The sequence below is a fragment of the Macaca thibetana genome, chromosome 3 (assembly GCF_024542745.1).
Source record: "Macaca thibetana thibetana isolate TM-01 chromosome 3, ASM2454274v1, whole genome shotgun sequence".
Classification (NCBI taxonomy): domain Eukaryota; kingdom Metazoa; phylum Chordata; class Mammalia; order Primates; family Cercopithecidae; genus Macaca; species Macaca thibetana.
In genome coordinates, this window is record NC_065580.1 from 13,961,707 (window position 1) to 13,974,564 (window position 12,858).

Consider the following 12,858-nt stretch of genomic DNA (forward strand, 5'->3'; position numbering starts at 1 on the left):
AAGCATAACCATAAGTTAATTTTTTAAATTGATGTATGGGTTTACAGTCTTGGTTATTTTTTTTCAAAGTAAATAAAAGGATGGACTTTAATCTTTATTTATAGGATGCCAAGAGATATGAAATTCCACGTAGAAATACAAAACCCATTCAGAGGACAAGCTTCATATGGCATATACATGTTGGAACTGTTCAAGTTTCAGTGTAAAACATGCTACAATAACAAAACACATTTAAAAACAGTTCTTAGAGAAACAGCAACACAAACTTATACCACACATAGGACACAACAACTGTATGCCTCAGCTTACATGATCTAAATGTTAAAGGTTGCAAGAGTCTCATTCTGAACATAGAGGCTTTAGCTTTCAGAGGTAGTTTCTGGCACATTTTGATCTTCCTCTTCCTCTACAGAAAAGTACTTCCCAATGAAGCTTAACGAAGTCTTATATACAAACTCATTTGCATGGCTTTGTAGAGCTTCAATTTTGTCTAAGCCTCCACATTCTTCAATCATTATACTAAGTTTCTCAGTTTCACCTAGTTTCTCAGCAACCTGAAAGATATTTGAAATGGCATCCAGAGTAACCAGAATAATTCTGGTATCTTTCACAGTTCAGGGGTTTGTCAATGGTTCTATTATGCCACAGTGAACAAGGTATACAATCTGTTCAACTGTTCCACCACTTGTAGAGTTGGTCACAGCCCCTATGGCTTCCTTTTGTGTCTTAAAATCTGTCTTAGGGAGAACACTGACTAATCTATGGTTCACAGCTTGCTGTATCTGGTCCTGAAGGCCAACTATGATGGTTGACATAGTCTATGTAGCTTCCTTCTGAACATTAGTTTTAGGCTGGGAAAGATGGTAAGTGCTCCTTCATCAATAACAACCTGAGCCTGTCCATCTGTACCAGTGACAATATTCCCTATGGCTCTTAGTGCAGGAGTCACAATTGGCAATTCAGAGCAGGAGTCACAATTGGCAATTCAGAGCAGGAGTCACAATTGGCAATTCAGAAGCTCCTAGAAGCTTCATGAGTTGGGTCACAACTTCTGTTTTCATGACCATGAATCTGGAGACTATGGATCTGGAGAAGATCCAGAATGGTCCAGGAACTACTGTCACTGAAGGATCGAACGGATTTTTGCCAGATTGTTCACTTTTGTCAGACCTTCAGTAAGGTAGGAATCAGCCCAGCATGTATCTACTAATACTTCTAGATTATTGTGATGAAGCAGCCAAACTAAAGTAGGAAGAATTTTCTCAACAGCACCTAATGGGGATGCAGGATTCTGTTGCAACAAAGGTTTGTAAGTGTCTGGGTAAGATTACATAAGTAACCACATGCTAAAGATAACATATCAGGAACTGTAAGAGCCAATAGTGGGTCAGCTATAATGACTCATTGCTGTACTGTCTTTTCCCTTGTTCTTGAATCTGTTCAGTTGGGCAGCTGGTGAATTCACATTCTTGTTGGTGAACATGGTTATGAGACAAAGGGAGAAAGCTGTTCAGCAGGCCCAGGCTTCCACAGGAGGCAATGCAGGGCTTGCTGGCTGTAGGGCAACTGTGCTCAAAACTTCCACCTTAGGTCAGCCCGAAGACTGTGTGTCTTCATTATACATTGTACAATGATAATTTTTTTTAACGAAATAATAGCTAAATTTAAAGGGTTTTTGCTTGGTAGGTTTCTCGAAGTTTGATAAGACAGTATGTGTAGCTAGGGTTGCCAGATTTAACTAATAAAAACAGAGGACTCCCAGATAAATTTGAATTTTAGTTGAACAGCGAATGCTTTTTTACTATAAGTACTTCCCATTCAATATCTGGCACATAATTTTACTACAAAAGCATTCACTATATGTCTGAAATTCAAATCGGGATGGGTGTTGTGCAATTTATCTGACAATCATACTTGTGCCATTTAGGACCTCACAGCTACTCCAAACATTCACCATTCATATTAATGGTGCATAGCTATGCCCCAGTATGCATGGGATGAAGGTGATGGGAAGATTTAACACTCATTGGAAGAAGCAACCTTGGCTTTTACCAAATAAAAATATGTTCAACTTTTTATTGTCACAATACGTATTTTAGGAAATCCTGATTTGATCCATGAGGGCCAGAAATGAAAACATTCTGAAACAAAATTAAGAGAAGAATAAAGAATGAGACAATGAAAACTGAGATCATGGGAGATAACAGGAACTGACATTTTCCCAAGTTTTCAAGCCCAGGTCAACTGCGTGAAACTAGTCTACAGCATACATCCTGAGAAAGCCCCAGTAACAGGTCCTTGTATTGTACACTTTGTATTTTCAAAAGACCCAACTAAATAAAACATTTGGAGAAGATCCAGAATGGTCCAGGAACTACTGTCACTGAAGGATCTAATGGATTTTTGCCAGATTGTTCACTTTTGTCAACATGTGTTCATGGTCATCTATGGATAAACAATGTTGCCTAAAGGGCAGTACATAGCTGCTTCTAGATTGTAGATTTATTAGCTAATAAAATGCTTCATTGAAATTTTATATCCATTTTCTTCTTGATATACTGCAATTCACAGCATCTTTAGTCACAGGTGTGAATGGCCTAGGCAAATAGGTCAGATGCAGCAAGAATCCTAAAGCTATAGTCAGCCTGTGGTATTGAAAACCTAGAAAGAATACTGGAGCTTAGAGAATAAACAAAGAGTGAAGGAAGGTGAGTGAAGAGAGGTAGACAGGGACTAAAATTCCCAAGAAGTGTTGGATACTCAGAGAACTGCAATGGGTAGCCCCTGTGGAAATGCAGAGGAAGGACTACTATAATCTGGTTTGGGGCAGGTGACTTTGTTTTATTTTTATTAATTAGAAGTGGCTTTAATAGACCCCTCATTCCTATGTGGGTCTATTATGATCCTATACACGATCCTATACATGATCATTGCGATGTATAGGGGCTACAGATCAACTTTTGTAAAAATGGAGTCGAGGTTTTTGGCGGCCGGGCGCGGTGGCTCAAGCCTGTAATCCCAGCACTTTGGGAGGCCGAGACGGGCGGATCACAAGGTCAGGAGATTGAGACCATCCTGGATAACCCGGTGAAACCCCCTCTCTACTAAAAAATACAAAAAACTAGCCGGGCGAGGTGGTGGGCGCCTGTAGTCCCAGCTACTCGGGAGGCTGAAGCAGGAGAATGGCGTGAACCCGGGAGGCGGAGTTGCAGTGAGCTGAGATCCAGCCACTGCACTCCAGTTTGGGCGACAGAGCGAGACTCTGTCTCAAAAAAAAAAAAAAGAGGTTTTTGGCAGATGTCCTTGAACATTCAACTGGCTTGTATGTAATCACCTTATACAATATAACTCAATCTGTTAAGTAGGCCAACATTTTTTGCAAACAATGTATTTCTGAACCCAAACTAAGATAATTTAACTACTTAACTACTGCAATAGTCTCTTAATTTAAGTGGTATTCCTGTTTCTTCTTTTGATTTCCTGCTATCCAGTTAACACCCAGGACTCAGCATAACATTTAGAGTATAAATCAATCAGATCATATAATGCCACTGCTTAAACTTTCCAAGGATACTTCCGAGCTTCTGATCAGGATGTGAACTGGAAAGAACATGGCTCCCATTCTTTTAACACAAAAAAGCTAAGCAAACTGCAAGTTCACAGCTTTGAATCTATGAAGAGTAGAAAGAAAGCCAGTTCTATTACTAGCCTTAAAACTTATTTAGCTCAGTTCTATGTCCTACATAAAATGTCCAGCTCCCAACAAAAAAATATGAGGCCCATAAAAAGGCAATATGGAACAACACATTGACAAAGACAAAGCAATCAACAGAACCACACTCAGATATGACATGGACGTTAACGTTATCTGACAGGAATTTTAAATTATTATGACTAATTTGTTCATGGCTACAAAATGTTCTTTTGAATTCAAGATCAGATGGGAAATCCCAGAGAGTGAAACAGAAGGGGCCAGGTGCAGTGGCTCACACTTGTAATCCCAGCACTTTGGGAGGCTGAGGCAGGCAGATCACGAGGTCAGGAGTTGAAACCCCATGTCTACTAAAAATACAAAAAAAAAAAAATTAGCTGGGTGTGGTGGCAGGCACCTGTAATCCCAGCTACTCAGGAGGCTGAGGCAGGAGAATTACTTGAACCCGGGAGGTGGAGGTTGCAATGAGCCAAGACTGCACCACTGCACTCCAGGCTGGGCCGCAGAGCTAGACCCCGTCTCAAAAAAAAAAAAAAAAAAAAAAAAAAGGAAATAAGGAAAAGGAAGGAAGGAAGGGAGTGGGGAGGCAGGGAAGGGTAGTAGAAATGCTGGAAATGAAACAGTAATTGCAGTGAAGATTTTGTACACATGACACAGTGAGAATAAAATTGGTAACTTGAAGATAAGTCAATAGAAATCACATTTCTTTAAAAGGATGTTTAAAAACTCTCAAAACTCAACAATAAGAAAGCAACAAACCTGATAAAAATGAGTAAAGAGTTGAGCCTTCAGCAAAGGAGATATACAGATGGCAAATAAGCATATAAAAAGATGCTTAATATCATTAATGCAAATTAAAACCACAATTAGACACAACCAGACATTTTTTAAATTTATTTTGTTAGAAACAAGCTTTAATTGTATCATGTGAAACTTGTGACATTTTAAAATTGTACAAGTATTTTGACATCTGCCTCCCACATTTTGTGTCTTAAAATGATGGCAAAATACCCACCAATCACAGGATTGATGGGTTTAATGAGTTTAACCCTCAGTTCCTGTTTGCAGCACCCAATATTCCTTTGAAATATGAAAACAGACCTGGCAGTGGCCAACAGTGAATTTCTGCCCCCAATACTAACAGAGTTGAAAAGTTCAGGTTCTCTGAGTGTTATGTTGCAGTGGCACTTGTCCAGAATTGGTATCTTCCCATACTTGGGGGACTTCAAATGTACCAGTGAAAATAGCCTTTTCCTCTTCAAGGGAAAGAAAGAAAATCACTTCAAAGCCCAGCAGATCTGTCTGTGAGGCCTTTCCTCCTGCCCCATCCCTTCAGGCTTTTTTATTTTTTATTTTTATTTTTTTTGCAGTGGAGCAAGAGAGACCAATAGCTAACCTGAGTTACAAAAAACAAGACGGTGATGGCCATAAAGGGAGTGACCAGGAGCAAGTGGAACACTCCTTTGCCTCCCACATCAAATGGATGTGCTTCACAGAAACACAGAAACACACACAAACACAGAAACACACACACACACACGCAAAACAAATCCACAAAATACAACAGCTAGAATTATGAAATTCATTCATCCAAGGGTAGTAGATGGCATGAAGGAAAGGTGGGGAGTGGGGGTAAATGGCACAAGAAGAAAAACAAAGTATTCAAATCAGTCCAGGCACACGGACTGGCAAATGCTAGAAAATAGCTACAGAAAAACCTGTGTTCCTTTCAGACGCGTGATGGTGTTAAAAATCCACACACCGGTGTCAGGAACATTCTGCCTTATGTGCACCAGAGACAAAAATTCTGATTCCTCAGAAAGAAGGGAATACACAGAAGAACCTTGGCAGAGTGAGGTCTGCCTTTCCTGGCGGGGGAAGTGAATACAGCCTCCCTCCTATCTCACCCATGCCCTTTGCATGTCAGTAGCCTTCAGTTTGACAGGAGATGGATGCAGTGAAGGGAACTGCCCTAAACAGGTTAAGCTGCTCGGGGCAGACTGCAGGTAGACTGTCCTGTAAGAGTCTGTTGCTTAGCAAGATCACCAAGGACAAGAGGCACAACTGGAAGAGGTATGCTGTGCCAGGGGTCTTGGCTTCATTGGCACTGATAAAGAACAAGGATAGAGGAATAAAGTAACAAGGATAGAGAAGAGGCAGCCACTGATAATATGGCTGCACTGGTAATGAAGCCTGCATTGCCATGAGAAAAGCCAAGGGCAAACCAAACCCAAAGTAGTAAGACCAATTCCTTTCTACATTAGACAACTGCTGGTGCGCTCCAATTCCTTTATTGAACCAACAATATTTGAAGCAGCACAGTGCATAGAGAAGAGACATATGCAGGAGACTAACCAGCTGAACAACAAGATGGATGGGAAAGAGACTCACAAACACTCCTTGATTGAGGAAAAGAGCCTGCAGTGAAAGGTTGGAGAGCAAGTCAGCAATTACTTTGCAGACACTAGGAAATGGGTGAGGCTTCCTCACTGGTTTCTCAAATGCCAGATCAGCTATATCTTGAAACCAAATGGCATTCACAACTTTGCTAGGCACAAATAAGGAAGCACTCAATGAGCACTGAAGATTGATATGAGGAAGAATTCTAGCCATGACCGAGCATCTCCATGTCATGATAGATCACCAATAATTCAGGGTGTCACTGACCAAAGCAGAAGAATAAACACTCAATAAAACAGGAGGAGACAGGACCAGAACACTCCACCATTCCAAGTGCAACACCAAAAAGTTCTACTAACAATACATGGCTCACTCTCTCACTCTTACTCTATATTCTTGGCTCTTCTCTGTGCCAGGACACTACTTGCCCTTCTTCAGTGCTGCTCCTCTCCCTTTTGCTGGATTCAAGCATGGAGTTTGGAGACTGTAAAAGTACCCTAGATGGAATATTTGATTCCCCTGCCAAGGTCCTGGAGAAAGGTTTTAACACTGTCAGGCATCTCTTCGCCACCCAAACTATCAACTACACAGAGGAGACAGAAGTACCCCAAAATCTGTCACTATGAAGGATCCATAGCTCCACTGCCATAGCTCTGGCCAGGCCCCTCACCCATGGCAGACCTGATCAGCTTCTCAGCACACAGTCGCCCCCACTCTACTGGGCTGCTCCCAGGGCAGGGGCCACATAGGGCTGCTGCCAGGCATTTTTTAAATAGTTAAAAAGAAAATTTAAAAATTAGCGACATCATGTTACTTAGAAGGATACAGAGCAACTGGAAATCTCATACATTGCTGGTAGAAATGCAAAATGTTACAGCATCCTTGGAAAATAGTTTGGCAGTTTTTAATAAAGTTAGACACATGCCTTTGATACATCCCAACAACCTTACTTCCAGATAATTACTCAAGAGAAATAAAAGCTATATTTATGCAAATACCTTTATATATTTATAGAGGTTTTTATTTTTAAAGTCTAAAAATGAGACAATGCATATGCTCCTCAAATGGTAACTGATAAACTTTAGCAAACCCATTCAACAAGAGGTTTCTCACGAATAAAAAGGAATGGGCTTGATTCACATGACATAGGTGAATCTCAAATGCATCAAGCCAAGTAAAAGAAACCACATCCAAAAAGCTACATATCATATGGTTCCATTTTATATGACTTATTATAGGATGGGAAACACATCATAGGTTATATTAGTTCATTTTCACACTGCTATTAAGAAATACCCAAGACTGGGTAATTTATAAAGAAAAGAGGTTGAATTGACTCACAGTTCCACACGACTGGAGAGGCCTCAGGAAACTTACAATCATAGCAGAAGGCATCTCTTCACAAGGCAGCAGGAGAGAGAATGAGTGCCAAAAGAAGGCGGAAGTCCCTTATAAAACCATCAGATTTCATGAGAACTCACTCACTATCACAAGAACAGCATGGGGGAAACCTGGCTCCATGATTCAATTGTCTCCACCTGGTCCTACCCTTGACACATGGGGATTATTACAATTCAAGGTGAGATTTGGGTGGGAACACAGAGCCAAACCATATCATAGGGTATTAGGGATTGGGAGAGAAGGAAGAGTTGAGTACAAATGCACAGCGTGAGAGACTTTGTCATGAGGAAACCTGTATTCATCTGTTCTCAAAATGCTAATAAAGACATACCTGAAACTGGGTAATTTATAAATGAAAGAGGTTTAATTGACTCACAGTTCCACATGGCTAGGGAGGCCTCACAATCATGGTGGAAGAGCAATGGACATCTTACATGGCAGCAGGCAAGAGAGAGCTTGTGCAAGGGAACTCCCCTTTATAAAACCTCAGATTTCATGAGAGCTATTCACTATCATGAGAACTGCACAGGAAAGACCTGCCCCCATGATTCAATTACCTCCCACTGGGTCTTTCCCACAACACATGGAAATTGTGGGAGCTGCAGTTCAAGATGAGATCTGGGTGGGAACACAGCCAAACCATATCAAAACTATTCTATTACTTCATGCATTTGCCAAAATCTGTATAACTATACCCCATAAACAGCATATTTTACCATATCAGATTTTTAAAAAACCTTTGCAACAGCCTGTATAACCATTAAAATTGAAGCCTATTTCCATATCCTGTACAGTTTTGCATAATATTTCTTCTACCTCAAATTGCTCACTCATTCCATTGCTTACTATGCTACAGCAATACAGTTCTTAGTAAACAAAGTAACTTCAACCCTCATGTTATTGTACTTGCCATCAAATTCCTAGAATATCCTTTTCCCCAGGTCTTTATTTTGTTAACTCCTTCTTATCCTTCACATCTCAACTTCAATGTCAACTATCAGATATGCACCCTTAACAGCCAATATTATATTACCTTCCCTCTATCATATTGCCTTGCTTAGTTACTTCACAATTTCCAGAACCTAAAATTATTTTATTTATGTTTTTACTTATTTGTTACATGTTCCCATCTCTAGAATACAAGCTCCATGGAGTGAGGTGTCATTTTTCTCCTTTTCAAAAACAGTAAAATCCCCGGGCATATAACAGCCAAGTGATAAGTATTTGATAAATGAATGACTGAATTTTAAAACTATTATGTTAAGTGTTCTGAGATAATCCCTCCAAATTTCTCCCAGGCAACACTAGACTTTTACAAAAAGGAAGAAAATAAATGGCTTGTATGCAACTATAGTATTTCTACAACAAAGTGGATTATGAATTAATTGGTCAAATAATTTGTAAAAGAGGCTATTGAGCATGATCAAAAATCTCCATGGTGCCCTTAAGGTCCAGAATTCTGTTATAATTTTGTTTGAACACAGATTCATTCATTATTAGACTTCAGTAGTGGTTACCTAAGAAAAGGTATATTCAGAGACAGATTACTTTTTATCTCAAAAAATAGTAATACTGACAGTCATCAAGATGGCTGACTAGAGGTGCCCAGCACTCTTCTCTCCTGAAAAAAAAAAGACCAAAATAGCAAGTAGATAACCACATGTCCAATAGCATAAGCAAAACCACTGGGATTCAGCAGAGAAGTAACAGTGACCCTGAGGCATGGAAACTTGAGATTGCACCATAAAGAGAGAAGCAAACCAGATGGTCAGGGTCAGTTAAGAGCCAGGAAAGACTCCCCATTGCGGGAAAAATATACATGAGAGATCCCCAATGGTCCACCTTCCCACCACAGATGCTTGTAATCCTAACTACAGGTGAGCCCCTCAACCCTCCCATACCCTGAGCCTACAGGCAGCACAATTATGTTATCCCTGCAAGGGAATTCATACTTCATCTTATCCACCATCAGTACCCAACTTGCTGCAGCCCAGCATTACTTTCCGAGTGGAGCCAACACCAGACTATATCCTGCCCTGGAGCCCAATAACTCCTACATCTCCATATCCTTGGGGCCCCATCAACATTCTCCCACATCTGCCTAGAGGGCTGCAGCATCACACCAGCTGGACCTAGGGGTGGGCCATGTCTCTGATACCCAAGCCCATGCAACACCCTACAACACAGGGAATAGACATTCCAGCACATCGTGGAGGCTGCTCCTAAGACATAGGGAGCCAAAGCACATGCTCCTTATAGCCTGAGAGCCACCTGCCCAAGCCTCCACAACAGTGATCCTGCCCCCACCCCAGCAGCCATTGTATACCCAATCACACTGCCTGGGTACCTAAAACCTAGTCCACCTTGCCTCCCACAATTACTACCAACACCCACATACTTCACCAAGAGGCCCAAAGACCTCTACTACCACGGCTGATACATGTGTGCACCTCCTGAGATGGCTCAAAGATAAGCCTTCTTGGGTCACCACCGTTACTATTGGCACCCACACACACTACCTTGGAACTCAAGGACCAGCCTACCAGGTGTCCCCATGTCATCACCACTGACACCTGCATGCTCTGCCCAGGGTCCAAAGGAGTAGCCCAAGGAACAGACAAGCCAGACTATGGCTGCCACTGCCCATGCCTGTGCACCACACCCAGGGTGCTGAGGACTAGCCAGCATAGGTTCTGTTGTCACTACCACCAGTGCCCACACACCCAATTTAGGGGCCCAAGAACTGGCCCACCCAGAGTCCTCTCATCACAGCCAATACCCACACAAACTATTTAGGGACCTGAGGACTGATTCATCTGGGGCTCACCCAGGCCACCCAGGGACCTGAGGACTGGCCTGACTGGCACCCCAGTTTCCAGCAAAGTCTCACCACAGCCTGCACAAATAACGACAACCACTAGGGAATTCACAGACACCACTGACGTTAATTACAGCCAAAGAAATCATATGGAGATTACACTCTGGCACCCACTCAGAACCTAAGCCAAAGTACCCTAACCAACAGGCACTACAGATACACCAACAAGAAATCATATTTCCCTATGAAAACTACTCCATAAAATTAGAAAATGCTACAGTTACACCAGATGCATAGATATCAACATAAACATCAACAAGAAACATGAAAAAGCAAGTAAACACAACACCTCCAGAGGAACACAATAATTCTTCAATAACAGACCCCAAAAGACATCTATAAAATACCTTAAAAGGAACTCAAAATAATAACATTAAGGAAACATAGTAAGATACAAGTAAACACAGATGGACAATACAAAGAAATCAAGAAACTGATTTGTGATCTGAAAGAGAAATTTAACCAAAAAAAAGATATGAGAAAAGAAACAAAGAGAAATCTTGGAATGAAATAATTCAATGAATGAAATGAAATGTATAATCAAGACCTTTAACAACAGACTATATTAAGAAGAAAAAAACAGTTTCTAACCTTGAAGATAGGTCTTTTGAAAATTACCCAATGTAAAAAATAAAAAACAAAAGAGTGAAAAAGAATGAAGAAGGCTGGGCATAGTGGCTTACACCTGTAATCGTAACACTTTGGGAAGCCAAGACTGGAGGATCACTTGAGCTCATGAGTTTGAGACCAGCCTGGGAAAACATAGCAAGACTTCATCTCTACTAAAATTTTAAAAAATTAACTAGGCATGGTGGTGCATGACTGTGATCCCAGCTACCTGGGGATAGGGGACTGAGGCAGAAGGATTGCTTGAGCCTGGGAGGTCAACACTGCAATCAGTCATGATTGTGACACTGTGTGAGAGAGAGAGATTCTGTCTAAAAATAATTAATAAATAATAATAATAAGGCCTACATGACATACAGGACAACATCAAGCAAATAAACATTCAAATTTTGTAGAGAGAGAAGAAACAGGAGAAGGCACAGAAAACCTATTTAATGAAATAATAGCTAAAAGTTTTCCAAGTCTTTTGAGAAATACAGACATCCAGATACAGGAAGTTCAAAATTATCCAAATAAATTTAACTCCAAAATTCCTCTCCAAGGCAAATTATAGCCATGTTATCAAAGTCAATGACAAATAAATGATTACAAAGCCAGCAAGAGAAAATCATCAAGTCACATATAAGGGAATTTCCATCGCATTAGCAGTAGATTTCTCAGCAGAAACTATATAGGCGAGGAAAGAATGAGATGATATAGTCAAAGTGATGAAAGAAAAAAAATGGCTGTCAAGAATAGTATACTCAGCAAAGCTATTCTTCAGAAATGAAAGAGAATGAGTCTCTATCAGACAAACAAAAACTGAGAGACTTCGTCACCACTAGACCAGCCCTACAAGAAATGCTTAAGCAAGTCCTACAACTGAAAGCAAAAGGATGGTATATACCATCATGAAAACACATGAAAGTATAAATAAAAGTCACAGGTAAAGCAAATACACAATTATGGAAGCAAAAGGAATTAAACCTTATCACTACAGAAAACCACCAAATCCCAAAATAAATAATAGGAGAAGATGAAAAAACATAAGGATATGCAAAACAATCAGAAGCTATCTAACAAAATGACAAGAGCCACTCCTCACCAATCTATAACAACCTTGAATGTAAACAGTTTAAAACCTCAATTAAAAGCTATAGGCCGAATGAATGAATCAAAAAAGATCCAACTATATGCTGCCTACAAGAAACTCACTTCACCTGTAGAGACACATAGACTGACAGTGAAGGCATGAAAAAGGATTGTCCATGCAATGGAAATCAAAAGCATGCAAGAATAGCTACACTTTGATAAAATAGGCTTTAAGTAAAAACAAATAAAAAGAGACAAACGGGATTATTATATAACATAAAGGAATCAATTTAGCTGGAGGATATAACAATTATAAATATATATACTCGATACAGAGCACCAAGATATATAAAGCAAGTATTATTAAAGGTAAAGAGAGACATAGACCTTAATACAATAATCATTGGGAACTTCAACACCTCACTTTTAGAATTGGACAAATCATCCAGTTGGCCAATTAACAAAGAAACATCAGATTTAAACTGCATGATAAGCAAAATGGACCTAATAGACATTTACAGAACATTTTATCCAAAAACTACAAAATACATATTCTTCTCATCAGCATGTGAAATGTTCTGCTGGATGAACTACATGCAAGACCACAGAACAAATATCAATAAATTAATTAAAAATTTTATTAAGTATCTTCTTAGACCATAATGGAATATGACTAGAAATTAGTAACAAGAGGAACTCTGGAAACTGTGCAAATACGTGGAAATTTAAAAACATGCCCCTGAATGACCAAAGGGCCAATTAAAAAATT

At 40.0% G+C, this 12,858-nt stretch overlaps 2 pseudogenes; both read right to left on the reverse strand.

Annotated features, from left to right (window-relative positions):
• Window positions 1-359: 359 nt before the first annotated feature.
• LOC126950787 (importin subunit alpha-1-like) lies at window positions 360-1,401 on the reverse strand (annotated as a pseudogene).
• A 4,353-nt stretch (window positions 1,402-5,754) lies between these two features.
• LOC126951019 (etoposide-induced protein 2.4 homolog) lies at window positions 5,755-6,672 on the reverse strand (annotated as a pseudogene).
• Between the last annotated feature and the right edge of the window lie 6,186 nt (window positions 6,673-12,858).